The following is a 15,776-nucleotide window of genomic DNA, read 5'->3' on the forward strand; positions in this document are numbered from 1 at the left end:
GAATGACTTTTAAGAAAAAAGTATTTTGATGGAGCTATATGCCCTCAAGCAATGTTAGGCATAGTGAAAGGAAAAGGGTCCTTGTTTCTCAAGATACACCTTGTTCTACCTTCTTCTCCAGTATCACCAACCATCTTCAAGAGCTGAATTTAATTATCATCATCTTGCTAAAGTCTTGCTAAAAAGACAACAACACAGTTTGAACACACATTAACAAATTGGAAATTCCATTACCCTTCATAGGATTAAGTAATTAGGATGACTACATGTCAAGAATATGCCATTCCTCAGAAACCTGGGAGATGTCCCAGGAGAGCAACATGGAGAAGAAAGAGAAACACTAAGACATATCCCACAATCCTACCTATCAAAAATAACTAGAGAAGCTGGAGGCTGCTTTGAATGTTGCACTTTTTCTACACAAAAAGCACAGAGAAAGGGAAAAGAGAAGGGTGTGTGTAGAAACCAAGAATAGATGCCTATTTTCCCCCTACAAGACAAAAGACGGACTTTTGAAGTCCGGGGAGGATATAATGCACACAATGAGAAGTCAAAGGTATGCCCCATTTTTACCTACAGAGTTTGGGGGCATGCACAACAGGACAGCAGGCACCACTTCTCAGCCTCAGTAGCGCATTAAGGGAAAAGTCACTTTCCCCTTATGCCATCTTCTCAACTTATCCAAATGCCTTTAAAACCAGGAGAATCTCCACATCCCAAAGAACTGAGCTGAGGAAAGCTGGTGACACTTATTTATTCAGAAGTTTTCTTATCTGCCTAGGACAGGTTACAACAATATTACAATAAGACAATATTAAAACAAAACAGGTCAATAACAAAAAGCAAAATCAAATATACAGGTATGGTCCTGCAAACATCACAAAAATCAAAACTGTCAGAGGACAACATAAAGAGGAATGTCTTCAGCATACAGAAGAAGCTGTATGTTGAAGCTTGGAATGGGGTTTTTCAGACTATAGGGGGTGCCACAGAGTGTTCTCTACCATCCCCAATACTTCAGAGGGCAGCAGAACTGCCAAGAGACCACCCTCTGCCAATCTTAATATCTGAGGATCATTAGGAAAGGCAGCAGTCTTTCAGTTATTTGGGGCCTAAGACATTTTAAGGCTTTCAAACACCAACGTGAGCATCTTGAACTGGACCCAGAAAATATCTGGCAACCAGTGCAGTGGTTTCAAATCAGGGGTGATTTGAGTTCTAAATGGAACACCGGCAAGTATCCTGGCTGCTGTGCTTTGGACCAACTGAAGTTTCCAAGCTGTCTTCAAGGGCAGCCCCACAGTGTGCATCGCAATAATTCAATCTGGAGTTAACAGCCATTCGCCACCCCAGCCATCCACCTCAGATCATGCTTCGAGGAGGCAGAACCACCCAACCAAAATCAGCAGGAAGACTACCACTGGTCCCTGCACAACATTAACTCAGGGATGAAGATGCTGGCAAGAATTTCTCTTTGCGTCTCTCTTCCCTGAGCCTCGTAGTTTTCCCCACCCCACCCCACAAGGCAACACTAGGGCTTCCCTCCAGGCAAAACAGCAGAAATGTCTATCAGCCACTGGGGGTGGTCAAAGACAGAATAATACTTGTTTGCTGGTGTGCTTGACTCCACCTCAGGTTTTATTCTGGGGGCACCCCAGGTGCCCTTCCCCAAACTCAAGCCCCTTCCCCCTCCCCTTGCCACAATACCCCCGTTTTCAGCTCAGCCTGCGCCCCCCATCACCAAGGCCCTCCGCATGCCTGCTTCTAACCCCCATCCCCGCCCCTCTGAACACTGGAGCAGTTTGTGGAAGGGACCCCCATCATCATCATCATCATCATCACCCCCAGACAGGGATGCAGGGGAGCATCTTTCCCCTTGCAAATACGCAGGTAGGGCAGAGTCTCTTTATCCATGTCAAGTTTGCCAACCCCAAACTAAATGGCTGAGAAAGAGGGGGTGGGGAATGGGGGGGGGGGAGATAGATGATGACTCTTGTATTATTCCTCCGCCACATACCTAAGGGAAAAAAAGATCTTTTTTTGCCTTTTGGCTTCCCACTCACACACACACACCCCGACCCTCCCCGAAATTCCGCTACCTCAACGGGGGTGGGAGACATGTATTGGTGGGGGACGGAGCAGGAAGGGGCGTCTCTCATTCTCTCTCTCCCCCCACCCCACCTCCTCGCAGGCAAGGGTCTTTTCTTCGCACCGCACCCCTCCCCGCGCAATGTGTGCTTGTGCAGTGGGGAGGGAGGGGATTCCTCCATTTCCGAAAGAAAAGGGGGGGAGAGAGAAAGGAGGGGAGGCTCTTTCTCCCCTCCCCCTTTCCCCCCATTCCACGCCTGAGGTAAACTGCGGCGGTGGGGGGCGTGGGGGGGGTTTTCGCCCCTGCCCCCTCGGGATGAGGCAGGATCGGGGGAGGGGCGCCTCTGCCGCCGCCTCATTGTTCGTTCCCCTCCGTGGGGACCGGGGCGGGGTGCGGAGGGCGGCGGGGAAGGCGAGGCAGGCGAGCGGGGTCTGGGCGGGGGGGGGGAGGCTCCCGGCGGAGGCACCTACCAGCTCGGCGGCGGCGGCAGCAGCAGCAGCGGGTCCTGGCCGGGCTCTCGGGGCGGGGCGGAGAAGGACCCGAGGCGGCAGCGGGAGGAGAAGGAGGCGGCGCCATGTTCCCCTCCTTCCTTCCTCTCTCCCTCTCCTTTCCTTCCTTCCTCCCTTCCTTTCCTTCCCCCGGCGCGGTGAGAGGAGGAGGAGGAGGAGGAGGGTATCGGTGGGTGGGGTGAAGCGAGGGAAGAAAAGCGGCCTTGTAATGGCGGCGGCTGAGGCGGTTTCTTTTCCCCCTCACAAGGAGCAGTAGCGGCGGCGGCGGCGGCAGTGGCACCATCGACCGAGAGAGAGAGAGAGAGAGAGAGAGACAGGGCGCGAGACCGCCTGTGTGTGTGTGTGTTGCGCGTGCGCGCGACGAGCCCTGCGAGCAAGCGGGGCGGGGGGGGGGAGATAGGAGGAGGAGGAGGAGAAGCTGCTGTTGCGGCTGGCGGCGTGCGCGCGCCGGCGGAGGGGAGAGAAGTGGGCGGGGCGGGCTGCGGCGCGAGGGGGAGAAGTGGGCGGGGCTCCGGAACCTCTATTCAGAGAGAGAGGGGGAGTGCGCGCGCGCATATGCAGGCATGCGAGGCAGGTTTGCATGCACAGAAGCAATACACAGGATTTTGCAGAGGCGCGCGCGCGCGCGGGTCCCCTCCTCCTCCTCCTCTCCGCTTTTGCGCGCGCAGGGGCGTTCCACCGGCTAAGGCTTTTTCCTTTTTTTTTTTTTTTTGCATGCATGCAAGGGAGGCGGGGAGGCTAACGGGGAGAAGCGCTTGCTGCAAGAGGCTGGCACGCGAGCCCGAGCTTGTAGCCAAGATCGTGGGGGGGGGGGAGAGGGGGAAGGCGGGGTTGCAAAGGAACCCACCCCACCCGCGCACGCCCCTGGGGGAAAATGCAGCGCAGCCCTCTGGCACGGGGCGAAGGGAAGCAGCGCGACGCTTGCAGCGTGTGCCCGGCACTGCCAGGCGCGGCGATGCCTCTTGGGGAGGCGTCCCTAGGATCGCGGTGTCTCTGCCTTTGCGCGCCTTTGAACCCCGCCGGCGCGCGCGCGCACCCGCGCCCTCCCTGCCAAACGTTGTCGCCCAGGCAGATGCGGGCGATCCCTCGCAGCAGCGCGCATCCTGGCGCAGGGTGCGCCTCGGACAGCGAAGGGCCACCGAAAGTGCTGCAGCTACTGCGGACGGTTTGCAAACCAAATGCAAGGATCCGGAAGTCGGGGGTTCGTGCCGCTCTCCCCCCCCCCTTCCTTAAGGATGTGATACATGAGCAACAACAACCACCAGCAATAAAATAGAAGCATCCACTGTATTCTAGATTAGGGGGTCAGCAGTTGGAGGACAAGCTTTGGCGGGGGGGGGGGCAGATGACGTAGCGAGGGGAGGCAGTTAGCCGGTCCTGCTCTAGGCCAAAGCAACTTCCCCTGGTCAGTTCTGGTTTGGGCTGATGGGAGTTGGAGTCCAAAAGAGCTGGAGGGCACCAAGTCTGGACAAAATGATAGTGGCAGAAGTTATCTGTGACACAGGAGCATCCCAGAAAACTTCTTTTGGAGGGCTGGGGAGCAAACTTTTTGTTGCATTTATTACATTTACATTGAAGGGACGTCCAACTCCCAATAGACTGCGATCTACTCACAGTATTAAAAAAAAAAACCAAATAAAAAAATTCCTTCCAGTAGCACCTTAGAGACCAACTAAGTTAGTTATTGGAATGAGCTTTTGTGTGCATGCACACTTCTTACCTGCAACTAGAACTATGGACGGCTACTACCTGTGTATAAAAAAAATGGCAGTGATCTACCCATTATCGTAAAAAGACTGGGAGTGATCTCCCCAAAGTTGTGGAGATTTTTTGTAGGAAGCCAAAGTTGGCTTCTTGGGTTTTTTTGTAAGGAGATCCCTGAGGGGCCAGAGATCTACCAGGATCTACCTGTTGGACAAGCCTGGCTTATTACATTGATTACATGCTCATACGTGATTTATGCAGGGTTGGAATAGAATCCCAGGTATCTTGGCCTAACTTCCTAAAATATACGCATGAAGAGCCTGACTGCTGGATCTAACCAACAGCCCGTCGGGTCCAGCATCCTGTTCTCGCAGAGGCCAACTGGATGCCTGTAAGGGAAGCCTGTGAGCTTCCTATCAAGCCATCATGCCCAATATTGTGATGGGCAAAAGCTCTCCAGGGTCCCAGGCAACATTCCCACCCTCCCACTGATGGCACCTTCAGCATGCAAGGCATATGTTCTGCATCTCAGGAGGGAAAAGTGGGGTATAAATGTAATAATCAGTTGGGGAGCGAATTGCCATTATTACTTCCTTTTCCAGTTTTGAAGAACAGTTCCCCCCTCCCCAACTGGAGTTTTATGATGCAATCCCATGCCTGTTTAAAAGGTAAAGGGACCCCTGACCAGTGGTGGACAACTCTAGGGTTGCAGCGCTCATCTCGCTTTACTGGCCGAGGGAGCCGGCGTACAGCTTCCGGGTCATGTAGCCAGCAGGACTAAGCCACTTCTGGCGAACCACAGCAGCACACGGAAGCGCCGTTTACCTTCCCGCCGGAGCAGTACCTATTTATCTACTTGCACTTTGATGTGCTTTCAGGTTGGCAGGAGCAGGGACCGACCAACAGGAGCTCACCCTGTTGCGGGGATTCGAACCGCCGACCTTCTGATCGGCAAGCCCTAGGCTCTGTGGTTTAGACCACAGCACCACCCGCGCCTTCTGTTTACTCAAAAGCAAATCCCACTGTGTTCACTGGGGCTTCACACACCCACACCCCAGTAAGTGCATTTAGACTTAGGCTGCAATCCCTATGCCCGCCTACTAAGAAGTAAGCCCAACAGAATTCATTTGGATTTACGTCTAAGAAGACACACATAAGCACTGTTAGCACAGTCCTATGCACATTTACTTGAGAGTAACCTTCACTGAACTGTGCGACTGACAAACCAATGTGCATATGATTAGGGTGTTAAATACAGTGGTACCTCGGGTTAAGTACTTAATTCGTTCCGGAGGTCCGTACTTAACCTGAAACTGTTCTTAACCTGAAGCACCACTTTAGCTAATGGGGCATCCTGCTGCTACCACGCCGCCGGAGCACGATTTCTGTTCTCCTCCTGAAGCAAAGTTCTTAACCTGAAGCACTATTTCTGGGTTAACAGAGTCTGTAACCTGAAGTGTCTGTAACCTGAGGTACCACTGTATTTATTTTCACAGAATTGTAGACTTGGAAGGGACCACAAGGGTCATCTCATCTAGCCCACTTGGCATGCAGGAATCTGCAGGAATCTTTTGCCCAGCGTGGAGCTCAAAGTCACAACCCTGAGATTAAAAGCCTCATGCTCCAAAACTGAATTACCTGGTTTAAATTATGTGCTTCTAGAAACTGATCTGCCTCTTTAATCATTCACAATTTTTGTGACTTGATGAAAAGATCAAGGTATCAAAATTTCCGAAAGAACTCTTATTTAAAAACAAACTCTCAGCTGTGCAGTGTACCAAGATCCCTTTGTCTACACTTAAAAACTGGCATTGGTTAGAAATCTGGCAGAACCTCACCCATCCACGACACAGCTTCCACAGCTTTTAGCGTTCTGGCGAGACAGCTGGGGCTAAAATCCTTTCTGCCACAACGAGCGCAGTAAATGTATCATAACTATTGATGTGGCTTCTTAATATAGATAACCCGCATGCTAATTGCATAATGCAGAGTCGCTTTGCCCTGTACAGAGTCTGCCCCTGGAAATTGATCACATCACACAGACCAGAAGCTCATGTCAGCATACTTAAAGACCTTCTGGGGCTTAATGGGAAGCAAAGGTTTTCCAATGGCCTTCTTAAAAATAAGGGAATTCCAGATCAGAGTATAACGTGACCTTCTGGTGACCACTGGCATAAATGGCTTTACAACAAATTAATGCGGAGGTCTATTAATGGCTGTTTGTCATGATGGATAGATCAAGCCTCCAAGTTCAGAGGCAGTCTACCCTACTTGCTGGTGGCATCTGTCTGGCTACTGTGAGAAGACGGCTGCTGAACTGGATGGACCCCTGACCTGATCCAGCAAGGCAGATTATATGAGAAATTAAATAAGTGGAGAAATTAACGGAGGAGCAGAGGCTATGTGGAGCCCTCCCACGGTAGCAGAGTGCATACTCTACGTGGTCCCAGGTTCAAACCCTGGAGAGACAGTGTGGTACAATGGTTAGAGTGCTAGACCAGGACCTGGGAGAATCCCTGCTCCGCCATGAAGCTCACTGACCTTGGGCCAGTCACCATCTCTTAGCCTAGCCTACCTCACTGGGTTGTCGCAATGATGAAATGGGGAGGAGTAGAACCATGAGCTCGTTGGTAGATAATGTTGGTATGGAAATTTATTTATTATTATTTAGTTATTGAATTTATACCTGGAGGTCTCAAGGTAGTTCACAGAACAAAATCGAAATATAAAACCACAAAATATATCTTCTTTGGCGATCCCTCGTAGCCAAGTAAGAGTCCCTAAGTGACTGTGGAGGCCAATTCTGGATCCACACGTCCTTCCACAGTGGGGACATGGGTTCCCGGGCTGGAGTTGATCACGGTGTGGATTTGCCAAGCGTGCCTTCCTCTTAGCACTTTTCTCCCTTTCGCCCTGAGTTCGAGCGTCTTCAAAACCCATGACACCTTTGGTAAAGGCTGTTCTCTAACTGGAGCGCTTGCAGGCCAGTGTTTCCCAGTTGTCGGTGTTTATACTACATTTTTAAACGATTTGCCTTGAGACAGTCTTTAAACCTCTTTTGTTGACCACCAGCATTACACTTTCCATTTTTTAGTTCGGAATAGAGTAGTTGCTTTGGAAGATGATCATCAGGCATCTGCACAACATGACCAGTCCAGCAAAGTTGATGTTGAAGAATCGTTGCTCACAAAATATATAATCAACATAAAACAACAACCCAATAACAACCCCCCTCCGCAACCCCCCCCCCACATTTTAAAAGGGCATAGGATGTGAATCAAATCAACCAAAAGCCTTGGTTAATAAGGAACGATTTTGCCTGGTGCCTAAAGGTGCATAACGAAGGCACCAGGTGAACTTCCCTGGGGAGAACATTCAACACATGGGGAGCCACTGCAGAGAAGGCCCCGTTCTCTTGTTGCCACCAAGAAGGGCCTCAGAAGATGATCTCAGGGTCTGGGTGGGTTCATATGGAAAGAGGCGGTCCTTGAGGTATTGCGGTCCGGAGCAATGTAACAAATAAAGAAAATCAGTGTAAAATAAAATCAGTATGTCCACGTAGGAGCGGTCAAGACTCCTGAAGAGCTGCTGTCAATCATGGACCAATGCTTTGACTTGAAAGAAGGTCAATTCCAATATTCAGATCCTTGGGACAGGTAACCAGGCCAGGGGGGGGGCAGTGTTGCTTGTGTCACACCTTGATGTCCATCCTTCCTGCAGACATCCATCGCTGGCCGCTGTGGTGAGAGCAATGTAATAAACTAGATAAGGCCTTATTCTGTCATACAAAGATCAACTGCCTCGTTTTGTACAGTGCCAAGCACCAGTGCTCTATAAACAGATGGCAACAGCATGGAATGTAACCGTAATAATAATTAACAAGAAGGGCAAACAAGCCTTGTGCTTAGAATTCCTCAGCTGATGTTTATGCTGCCTCAAGTCCCTCCCATACGCCGAAGCCCCTCCTGCATGAGGAACGGCCTTGAGAAGGGGGCACCAGATGGCAGCAGCATCTCACAGGAGTTTTTGGCCCTGGGTGGCTAAATATTTGCCCATGTTCTTACCTGGTGGGAGGCAGGAAGGAGGCGAATTTTCTTCCTTCATCCCTTGGAGAAAAGGCGCTGGGTGCCTAAATTCAGATCCACACTGCATTTAAAACACATTAGGTAAAGGTACCCCTGCCCGTACGGGCCAGTCGTGTCCGACTCTAGGGTTGTGCGCCCATCTCACTTAAGAGGCTGGGGGCCAGGGCTGTCCGAATACGCTTCCAGGTCATGTGGCCAGCGTGACAAGCTGCATCTGGCGAGCCAGCGCAGCACACGGAAACGCTTTTTACCTTCCCACCAGTAAGCGGTCCCTATTTATCTATTTGCACCCGGGGATGCTTTCGAACTGCTAGGTTGGCAGGCACTGGGACCGAGCAACGGGAGCTCACCCCGCTGCGGGGATTCGAACCGCCGACCTTTCATAGAATCATAGAGTTGGAAGAGACCACAAGGGCCATCGAGTCCAACCCTCTGCCAAGCAGGAAACACCATCAGAGCACTCCTGACATATGGTTGTCAAGCCTCTGCTTAAAGACCTCCAAAGACCTCTGCGTCCTTCTTAAAACACATTACTTCACCCAAAAGGGATGCGGGTGGCACTGTAGGTTAAACCACAGAGCCTGGGACTTACCGATCAGAAGGTCGGCAGTTCGAATCCCCGCGAAGGGGTGAGCTCCCGTTGCTCGGTCCCTGCTCCTGCCAACCTAACAGTTTGAAAGCACCTCAAAGTGCAAGTAGATAAATGGGTACCACTCCGGCAGGGAGGTAAACAGCGTTTCCGTGCGCTGCTCTGGTTTGCCAGAAGCGGCTTAGTCATGCTGGCCACATGACCCAGAAGCTGTATGCCGGCTCCCTCGGCCAATAAAGCGAGATGAGCGCCGCAACCCCAGAGTCAGCCACTACTGGACCTAATGGTCAGGGGTCCCTTTACCTTTACTTACTTCACCCAAAGAGTCCTGAGAACTGCAGTTTCCCTTGCACAGAGCTACAAGTCCCAGCACCCTTGAACTGCAGTTCGCAGGAATCTCGGGCAGGGAGCCAGGTGCTTCAAATGTGTGTCAAATGACCTTTAAATGCCCTATAACTCCACATCTGGCATTAGATTAGGAAGAAAGGTAGGTCCAGCTTTATGAGCATCTAAGAGCAGATCTTTGCAAAGGTGGAGGGGAGGAGCTGGTGAGAGTCACAGGGGAAGCAAACGGCCCTTATAATATTTGTTACTTTTCAACTAAAGCCATTTATTTTGCGGTGACCTTTACTGCTGCAAAGGCTTGTGTCAATATTTCTCATCCAGGCTCATCGTGGACACAGATTTGAACTCTGCTCCTTCCTAGACCAGAACTTTGCCCAGACATGTTTCAGAAGGAAATAAGCAAGCAGCCAATGAGGAAAGAAGAGGGGAGGTTCCTTTTTTCCCCTGTAGTCCAGAAACATCTGGAAGGTTGCTGGTTCCCATCCAGACAAGCACCCATCCCATCAGCTTCTTATATGGGGACAGGGGGTCCAGGCAATGGCTGCAGACTCTCCCCAAGGATTTTGCCTGATGGAGCCCTGCCGTCTTACCAAAATGAGAAGAGGAGGGGAGGGGGCACAAATCCTGCTTCCCCATTGATCTAGGGAAGTCTGCACAGGCTCAGAACAGCAAGAGTGAGGCATAGCACAAGGGGTGGAGGTCTGGGTTAGTTCTAGGGGGTGCCCCCCAAACGCTCCATGCAAACTCCATACAACATCAAGTTAAGGCACATCTAGGACTCTGTTATGTACTGAAGTTCTCACCCTGGGCCAGCAGGGGGATACTGTAGATAGTTTTCACTCAGGTCCACATATGCAAATAAGGAATTGAAAGTGACGTTCAGTGATTGGATAGTTACAGAAAGTTGTTACTGTTGCGTTGTAGTGGAGCTCTATATAAGCAGGCTGGCTGAACTCTTCAGTTCAGCTCTGTTCTGGCCTGTGAATAAACAAGAGCTGTCTGAAGAATCGCTGTGTCGTCTGATATGTTCGCCCACAACTTAACAGACTCCTTCCCAACTTTTTCTGCTGGCCTTGGAGGTCCTTGGGAGTAGAGTGAGGAGTCCTTCGCTTCTCCAGGACCACCAAAGTAATGGGTCACTTTTCCAACATGAGATGGGATTGTAAAGCATTTGGGTATACTGAGCAATGAAAGCACAGGACTTACACTAAAGAATCCTGGGAACTGTACTTTACTCTTCACATAAGCTACAGTCCCCAGCACCCCAACAAACTACAATTCCCAGGATTCTCTGGGGAAAGCCCGGTGTTTTAAATTTGTGTTAGATCTGCTTTAAGCATAGGCCAAAGGCTCCTCCTCCCATCTAACCCAGGAAGGCTGATTGACAGTTTCAAACTACAGTATACAGTGGTACCTGAGGTTAAGAACTTAATTTGTTCCAGAGGTCCGTTCTGAACCTGAAACAGTTCTTAAGGTGAGGCGTGCTTTCGCTAATGGGCCCTCCTGCTGCCGCTGGCGCACGATTTTCGTTCTTATCCTGGGCAAAGTTCTTAACCTGGAGCAACCACTTCCTGGTTAGCGGAGTTTGTAACCCGAAGCATCTGTAACCCAAGTGTGTGTAACCCAAGGAACCACTGTACAGTACTCAGATCTTTTACATCATCTGCTGCCTGAGATTCTTTCAACTGGAGATGCCAGAAGCTGCGGTTGGGACATTCTGCATGCAAAGGATGTGTTTGCCCAGAGAGTGACAGCCTCTCCGAAACACGTAGCTGACGAGAACTAGAGGTGGGAAAGTCCCAGGACCTGTTGTTTTGAAATGGTGCAATATTTTGATGCTGCTCCCCACCACCATGAAAGAAAAGGACAAAATCATGTCTGTATTATAGCACTCTGAAAAGCCATACATTTTATTTTTCTTGCTAAGCAAGGAAGACCTACAAATCGCTTCTGGCTTTCTGCTCCTCTGGAAATCCTCCGCCAGAGCAAGGGTGGGAGGCAGCTGTCAGCCCACGCTGGGGAGCAGACGTTTATCCTAGACACCTCTGCTCTGAATGCCAGCCCCATGCCAGGATAAATAAATAGAGCTAGCAATTAGCAGCGTTTGACTCATTGCAGGAGCCAACACCCAGACTTCCTAGCTTCAGGGTGACAGGCTGGGAATCAAAGTCACTGCCTTCGCATCACACAGTCCCCAGGGACTTCCTTCTCCTCTCTTGCTCGTTTTAAACTTTGTGGTAGGGGAGCACAGGCATCAGGCTTAAGAGATCTACCTTGGGGTGTCCCCCCCCCTTTTAATATAACTTCTGAGATGCACCAACCGATGCCCAAACATACTTAAAAGTATGTGGGCAACAGGGTGCCTCTGTCTGTGCACCTGTTAAGGTGAGGAATTTGTCTTGCAGGATCACAATTACACTCACGGTCCTGCGACACAAAAAATCCACTCCTGGTTTCCCACCTAAGCATTCCGTCAGGCTGCAAAGACAGATGGATCTGCAGGGCCCCTCCATCTTTCCTGCTCAAAGGCCAGCTTTAGCAGTCTTCTCTCTCATTTATCAGGGACGCGGGTGGCACTGTGGGTTAAACCACACAGCCTAGGACTTGCTGATCAGAAGGTCGGCGGTTCGAATCCCCGCAACGGGGAGCACCCGTTGCTCGGTCCCTGCTCCTGCCAACCTAATAATAATAATAATAATAATTTTTTATTTATACCCCGCCCTCCCCAGCCAAGGCCGGGCTCAGAGCGGCTTACAAGCAATAATAAAAACAAGATGAATGATTACAAACTTAAAAACAAAAATAAAACACAACAATTACAATAATGGAACATTAAAATATTAAAATGTAGCCTCATCGCAGGAGGAGAAGGAAAAGAAGGGGAAAAAAGAGAGAGAGGGGGGGGGAGGGAGGGAATCAAACTGGCTCCAAGCCAAAGGCCAGGCGGAACAACTCTGTCTTACAGGCCCTGCGGAAAGAAATCAGATCCTGCAGGGCCCTGGTCTCATGAGGCAGAGCGTTCCACCAGGCCGGAGCCAGAGTTGAAAAGGCCCTGGCTCTGGTCGAAGCCAATCTAACTTCCTTAGGGCCCGGGACCACTAGGGTGTTGTTATTTATGGACCTTGAGGCTCTCCTTGGGGCATACCAGGAGAGGCGGTCCCGGAGGTACGAGGGTCCTAGGCCGTGAAGGGCTTTAAAGGTCAAAAGCAGCACCTTAAATCTGACCCTGTACTCCACCGGGAGCCAGTGCAGCTTGAAAAGCACTGGGTGAATATGCTCCCATGGCAGAGGCCCCGTGAGGAGCCTCGCTGCAGCATTCTGTACCCGCTGGAGTTTCTGGGACAGCTTCAAGGGCAGCCCCGCGTAGAGCGAATTACAGTAGTCAAGCCTGGAGATGACCGTCGCATGGATCACTGTGGCCAAGTCAGGGCGGGAAAGGTAAGGGACCAACTGCTTGATGCGGCGAAGGTGGAAAAATGTCGCCTTGGCTGTTGCTGTAACCTGCGCCTCCATGGAAAGGGAGGCGTCAAGGATTACACCCAAACTCTTAACGGAAGGCAATGGCACTAATTGGGCCCCCGCAAGAGAAGGGAGTTGGTCCCTCATCCCCATGCCATCCCGACCTAGCCATAGGACCTCTGTCTTCAAAGGATTTAGTTTCAATCGGCTCCCACGAAACCATCCAGCCACAGCTTCCAAGCATCTGGTCAATGTGTTTGGGGCCGAATCGGTGTGGCCATCCATCAGCAGATAGAGCTGAGTGTCATCAGCATATTGGTGACAGCCCAGCCCAAAGCTCCGGATAATCTGGGCAAGGGGGCGCATAAAGATGTTAAAAAGCATCGGGGAGAGAATTGCGCCCTGCGGCACTCCACACACCAAGGAGTGGCGCGACGACATTTCCCTCCCTAGTGCCACCCTCTGTCCCCGACCAGAGATAAAAGAGCACAACCAGTTACGGGCTATGCCCTGTATCCCCACGTCTGCGAGGCGGTGGTCCAGAAGATCATGATCGACCATGTCAAAGGCTGCTGACAAATCTAAAAGGATCAGCAGTCCTGACCCGCCTCGATCCAGTTGTCTACGGAGATCGTCTGTTAAGGCAACCAGAGCCGTCTCCGTCCCAAAACCAGGACGGAAACCGGACTGAAATGGATCTAATGCCGATGTTTCCTCCAGAAACCTACCAAGCTGCTCAGCAACCGCTCTCTCAATTACCTTACCCAGGTATGGGAGATTTGAAACTGGGCGGTAATTGGATAGGTCTAAGGGATCTAATGAAGTTTTTTTTAAGAGTGGACACACCACTGCCTCCTTCAGTTCCCCTGGGAATGTCCCCGTGTCAAGGGACAAATTGATAATTTCAACCAGAGGGGTCCGCGCAACATCTGGACACTCCCTAATCAGCCAAGACGGGCACGGATCAAGGAGGCAGGTGGTGGGCCTACTAACTTGGAGGAATCTATCCACATCAGTAGGGAGTATCCGATCGAAATGGTCCAACACTGGACCTGAAGTCATTCGAGGGGCCTCCAGTTCAGTCACTGTATCTAAATTGGCAGGGAGGTCACGGCGGAGCAATAGGACTTTATCCGCAAAAAATCTTGCGAATGCCTCACAGCTGTGGGTCGAATTTGTGCTTAAATTTGATTGTCCTCTTAAGGACGTTATTGACCTAATTATTCTAAAAAGTTGTGCCGGGCGAGAGCTAGCGGATGCAATGGAAGCTGCAAAGTAAGATTTCTTAGCAGCTTTCATAGCCATCTCATAGGCTTTCATAAGCGTCCTATAAGATGTTCTTGAGGCTCCGTCATGAGTCCGTCGCCATACTCGCTCTAGCCGTCTGAGATCCCGCTTCATTTTCCGGAGCTCCTCAGTAAACCAAGGGGCCCGGTTTCGACGGGGTCGCAGAGGGCGCTTAGGTGCGATCTCATCAATGGCTGCCAAGAGCCGGTTATTCCAGTCCTCAACAAGGTCATCTAATGAGTCGCCAGGAGGAGCAGGGTTCCGCAAGGCTTGTCAGAATCTATCAGGATCCATCAGTTTTCGCGGACGAGCCCAAATAGGTTCGCCACCCGAGCCAGGGAGGAGCGGGAAGTCAATCTTGGCTTTCAGAGCGTAGTGATCAGACCATGGCACTTCCACAGCAGGGAGCATGATCACATCTATGCCAGCCCCAAAGATCAGATCCAGCGTGTGGCCTGCTTGATGGGCCTAGCAGTTCGAAAGCACCTCAAAGTGCAAGTAGATAAATAGGTACCGCTCCGGCGGGAAGGTAAATGGCGTTTCCATGCGCTGCTCTGGTTCGCCAGAAGCATCTTAGTCATGCTGGCCACATGACCCAGAAGCTGTACAAGCAACCCCAGAGTCGGCCATGACTGGACCTAATGGTCAGGGGTCCCTTTACCTTTACCTTAAACAAGAAAAACCAAATCTTTACACATCTTAATTTTCCTTCCTCTCGACTTTCCTCCCCTTTTCTGCGGTTATTTATTTCATATCTTTTTATTGCTGCGTATCCAATTCAAATATATTCACAAATTTCTCCTTATCTTCCCCTTAATTGTCTTCTGCTGCACGTGTTTATATCAGTCCCTCTGATATTTTTATAGTCTTCAAATAGTCTTTCCCCATTCTGTTTTTAAAAAGAGAAATCTTTCCCTTCCAACTGGTTGTTTTGAAAACTATGTAACTGAGGAATAATAGTTCCTGGACGATCTTTTCCCTCCGTCCTCCCAATTCCTTTGCAAGCCTGACATCTGGGATGCTTTGTAGCTGAAGACCTGGATAAAAATGCTTGAAATAAATAAAATAAATGAATAAAATTCCTTTGTTTCTGCGGCCTAACTCAGAAGGAACGGAGAGAAGACCCGGTTGTTGGCTCCATTGTTCAACATTTAGGAATCGGAAACCCCTACAAACAACCAAGAGCTCTACCCGGGATTCTGGTCCACCTTCTGCCTGCCCCTGCTTCACAGTGAGGTGGAGGAGAGAAGGTACATTTCACATGCAAATTGGGGCGTTTTATTTATTTTATCTGCATATTTAACTTATATGCAGAATTCATCATGCAAAAGGCTGGGCTGGATGAATCCCAAACTGGAATAAGATTGCCGGAAGAAATATCTACAACCTCAGATATGCAGACACAACCTTGATGGCAGAAAGTGAGGAGGAATTAAAGAACCTTTTAATGAGGGTGAAAGAGGAGAGTGCAAAATATGGTCTGAAGCTCAACATCAAAAAAACGAAGATCATGGCCACTGGCCCAATCACCTCCTGGCAAATAGAAGGGGAGGAAATGGAGGCAGTGAGAGATTTTACTTTCTTGGGCTCCATGATCACTACAGATGGTGACAGCAGCCACGAAATTAAAAGACGCCTGCTCCTTGGGAGAAAAGCAATGAGAAACCTAGACAGCATCTTAAAAAGTAGAGACATCACCTTGCCGACAA

At 50.3% G+C, this 15,776-nt stretch overlaps 2 protein-coding genes across 2 annotated transcripts in view; both read right to left on the reverse strand.

The window, feature by feature from the left end:
- Window positions 1-3,030, reverse strand: part of ARHGAP35 (Rho GTPase activating protein 35) — an 89,460-nt gene extending 86,430 nt beyond the window's left edge. The window contains exon 1 of the mRNA XM_083753593.1: window positions 2,560-3,030. The gene's annotated coding sequence lies outside the window, so the exon portion shown is untranslated. The remainder of the gene's footprint in view (window positions 1-2,559) is intronic.
- A 2,719-nt stretch (window positions 3,031-5,749) lies between these two features.
- FKRP (fukutin related protein) overlaps window positions 5,750-15,776 on the reverse strand; it is a 117,436-nt gene continuing 107,409 nt past the window's right edge. The window contains exon 3 of the transcript XR_014567755.1: window positions 5,750-5,769. The gene's annotated coding sequence lies outside the window, so the exon portion shown is untranslated. The remainder of the gene's footprint in view (window positions 5,770-15,776) is intronic.

This window comes from Podarcis gaigeae (assembly GCF_964106915.1).
Source record: "Podarcis gaigeae genome assembly, chromosome: 8".
Classification (NCBI taxonomy): domain Eukaryota; kingdom Metazoa; phylum Chordata; class Lepidosauria; order Squamata; family Lacertidae; genus Podarcis; species Podarcis gaigeae.